We start from the raw sequence: 4,531 nt of genomic DNA, 5'->3' as shown, positions 1-4,531 counted from the left end.
GCTGCGGCACAGGAAGTGATGGCGGTCTACCCGAATTAGGGCAAGCCCCGCCCAACTTTCCTCCAGGTCCCACCACTAGCCAATCGGATTAGTGAATGTAATTTCAAAGCAGATTGTGATTGGACAGTTGAGAAGTCGTTCATTAAGCTGTAGGAACCATAGACAAATGAGCATTTTGAGGGGAGAGACTTGTCGAAATAGAAGTGGGGAAGCAAGAACGCGGCCCTTCGCCTCAGTGTTCGCCTCGCTAGGCCGCAGATCAGAGAACATGTCTTATGTGTTACATAACCTGTCTGGGGTCCGTAGGAAATAAAAATTATTTAATACAATGATACTTATTTTTTTATTTTTATGAAATGGAATATGTGCTTGTAACCCAAACTTGATGAGTTTTTGGAGGCCACTGACTTTATTCACTATTTATACATATATATATATATATATATATATATATATATATATATATATATATATATATATATATATATATATATATATATATATATATAAACGTGCATGAATAAGTTCATTACTATAACTGATCATAATGTTTTTCGCCATTTTAATCATCTTTAAATTCACTTAAATATCCCTGCAGTGAGACAAATTAATTAAATTAATGTCATAAAAAAGTTTTGTATAATTAAAAAATAATTTGAAAAAATATTGTAATTTATTGGTTATTTAATATTGCTTATTGATCGTTCATTTATTATTACACTATTATAACATTGTTTATTCATTTATTTAATCATAGTATAATTTTAGATTCATTCAACTGCCCATGTACACAGATAAAAACAACCTATATACCATTTGCCCCCCACCAAAAAAAAAACAAATTAGGCAGCATTTGCACTCACTTGACATGAGTAAATTCGATTACGTTTATTGTTTAAGTTTACCCAGTTTTAATGAGTAAAGTTTACTCAATTTTAGCATTCAAGATAGGTTAAGTATATCAGGTAAATTATTCTGAATATTACACAGATTGTATGTGCAATTTACCTTGCACATACAAGGGAAAGTTTACTTTTAAAAATTGTGTAATATGAACTCCAAATTGTACCTATTTTTTACCTTTTTATTTTAATTATTGTAGATGTTTTAGTCTACACTTAACTAAATCTATCTCAATTACAAATACACAATATTACTTGTTAATATTATTTACTGACCAACATGTGCAGAAAACTATACCAAACCTATTTCCCTTGGGTGTATTTCAACAAATTTTTATTTATAGTATTTAACCAGGCGTGGCTGGTCTATATGGGCAGGTAGGACAGAGCCCCACCTAAATATGAATCCACTTGAAAACATAGATCCATACTATAAACTGCCAATAATGTAATTTGTTTGCCTGTAAATGTGTTCAAAATGCTGACATATGTATTCAAAAGCAGGCCTAATACAAGTTTTTATTGTATTTTTAAGTCGTAATTGAGCTGAAAGCTCCGTTACACAGTGTTTGATAAAGATATTCAAGCAAGTGGGGCAGAAAATCTGCTGCACTTTCGAACTCCACAGCACCCCTAGAAATCCAGCCTGATCTCGTAGTTAAATCGGAAAGATTGGCAAAGTCGATGTACATAGACCGAAAGTTTGAAACACTGCCCCCAGTGGCCAAAGCGGTAAGTGTTATTGGGAATATGGGCACGTGTGAGCTCCATTTATGTCCAGGAGAGGTTGCCAAAAGCTAGTAGCGAAGCAAATTGTTTTCAGCTTTACAGAACATTATACAACAAAGAGAAAAGAATATATTTATAGATTGTATCCACCAAAACCTACCTTAGCCATTTGTGGAGTAAAAAAGTAATGTTAGAGGGAAACTCTGTGTCATGCTTGTCATTGATTATTCAAACGTGGTTACTGCCTGACTTTGAACCCTAGTCTCCCACGCATATGATGCAGCGCACTGCCAATTGTCAGCACTTCGGCATACAGTCGCCGATCCTAGGGTACAAAAACCATCGGAAGCATAATGCTGACTTCAAGTGTCACGTTTGATGCCCAAATTGAGGGTAACATTAGTATTAGTGTGCACCAGCAGTGTGACAGATTGGGAACATGGCGAGCTCAATTGATGAACGTGTGTCTAACGGCATGTCGTTTCTATTGCAAATTCAAGACAAATTGACCATCAAACAACATTATTGTCATTATAAAGCATTTCGTTTTTTAGTACTGTGGAGACGAGTAAATGGAATGTAGAAAGTTATTTTTCTCTCCTTCTCCATCATGGTGTTCTTCAATAACACTTAACATTATAAAGTAACATTTTGATTGAGTTTTTTTGTGTTGGTGTGGATTTGTTTTACCCCTTTTCTCCCCAATTTTGGCATGCCCAATTCCCAGTGCACTCTATGTCCTTGTGGTGGCGTAGTGACTTGCCTCAATCCGAGTGGCGGAGGACGAATCTCAGTTGCCTCCGCATCTGAGACCATCAATCTGCGCATCTTATAACGTGGCTTGTTGCCCGCATTACCACGGAGACCTAGCGCATGTGGAGGCTCATGCTATTCTCTGCGGCATCCATGCACAACTCACCACATGCCCCACCAAGAGCGAGAACCGCATTATTTACATTTACATTTACATTTATGCATTTGGCAGATGCTTTTATCCAAAGCGACTTACAGTGCACTTATTACAGGGACAATCCCCCCGGAGCAACATGGAGTTAAGTGTCTTACTCAAGGACACAATGGTGGTGGCTGTGGGGATTGAACCAGTGACCACGAGGAGGTTAACCCAACTTGACTCTACTCACCCTAGCAACCGGGCCAATTGGTTGCTTAGGAAGCCTGACTGGAGTCACTCAGCACCCTGGTTTGAACTTGTGACTCCAGGTGTGGTAGTCAGTGTCTTTACTTGCTGAGGTTGTAAAGACACTGACTACCACATTAGTGCATTGTGGTTGATGTAGTTGGGCTGATGGTTGTTTGAGGAGCAGGGAAGGGAAAAGGTGCAACTTATATACGACATCCTGAACTGAGCGCTTCTGAAGCTCTGATCAAAGGAGGACACATAGGAAACTAAATTAGATGTTCAGAAGTTCACAACAAAAAACAAACCAGTGAAGATACCTGATTTACATTATGTCATAATGTGTTACATATTATGTCATATTTACACTTATTAGAACTAATGAATTCAGCATGGATTAAAAGTGGGCTAATGTATTTAATGTACAGATGTTTACTGTAAATTATAGGCTATTTTTGTTTCCTATAAAAACATGGATTCATTTATCTAGAGATTCATTCATAATTTTAAATTAATTTAGGTTTAAATTTCATCATGAAGACAATAGGAGCCTTAATTATAGCTGAATATCTTTTGAGTCGTCATTTGTATGTGGCTAGAGTGTTCACTGTTCCAACGGGTGTTATCCAGCAATGAGGAACACAGATAATGAAGTTGCATGATCCAGAATCAATTTGGAGATAAATTGCCTGGGGTGACCCACAGGGCCGTAGACATTGAGGGGGACATGCACCCACCTCCTGATATGGGGGTTTTCTATGGTTGATTATTAAATTATGACATTGACTTCGCAAATCTGTGACATGTAAGAATACCACTGGGGCTATAATAAAGTCTTTAGTTTCTCACTTCAAATCATCTCTGATCAATATCGGTCTATTTGGGCTTGTCTGATTCTGCATATGACTCACTGAATAACCCTTATGGCAGAACATTGTAGACTTGCCATGGTATGTCAAATACCAAAAAACAATAGACTTCATTGCAAACCACTGATTATGTCTTATCCATAAATTGTGTAGATATTATGCAGACTTAATGAGTGCATTTTCTTTAACGAGAAGCATTTTACTAAAGCCAAATGCTTCAGTCAAATTCAAAGTTTCAGGTCTATTTTCAAATGCGCAACAAACCAACCAATAGCATTTTTCAGCAATGTGCAGTTTGTTGTTTACAATTACACTTCTGTTTAAGTTAACCACTGAAAGTATATTTTTAGATTAAAATAAAGTGCAAAGACATTACAAAAGAAAATCAAATTAGCCTATTTTTAAGATTAACACATAAAAATGTAATAACAAAATTCCATCAAATTGAACTGAGTACTCTTAAACCAAATGAAATTAATGAAACTTAAATATATAGGCCAAAGAAATATATTTTTGGGTGTAATAGTTACGTACGATATTTTAAGATTTACACATTTCAAGTTTTATTAATTTCATTTTGTTAGAATCAAATCCCTTTATTGTCACTCAACAATATACACAAGTGCAACAGTGGGTGAAAGTCTTGGGTGCAGTTCCAAGCAACATTATGCAGTATGACAATTACAATAAACATCTGATTTACACATAACACAGTTTACACAACACAATATATACCTAATAATATACAATATACAGTATACACAAAATAAGAAGACTGTATACAAAAAATGAAAAATGTGAATAATATTATACAATATACACAAAATAAGATGACTGTATACAATAAAAATATATAAAATATGTAAAGAGAAAAAGAATCAGCGAGAGAGAGA

The sequence above is a fragment of the Xyrauchen texanus genome, chromosome 5, assembly GCF_025860055.1.
Source record: "Xyrauchen texanus isolate HMW12.3.18 chromosome 5, RBS_HiC_50CHRs, whole genome shotgun sequence".
Taxonomy (NCBI): Eukaryota; Metazoa; Chordata; class Actinopteri; order Cypriniformes; family Catostomidae; genus Xyrauchen; species Xyrauchen texanus.
Note: the sequence above shows the minus strand (reverse complement) of the source record.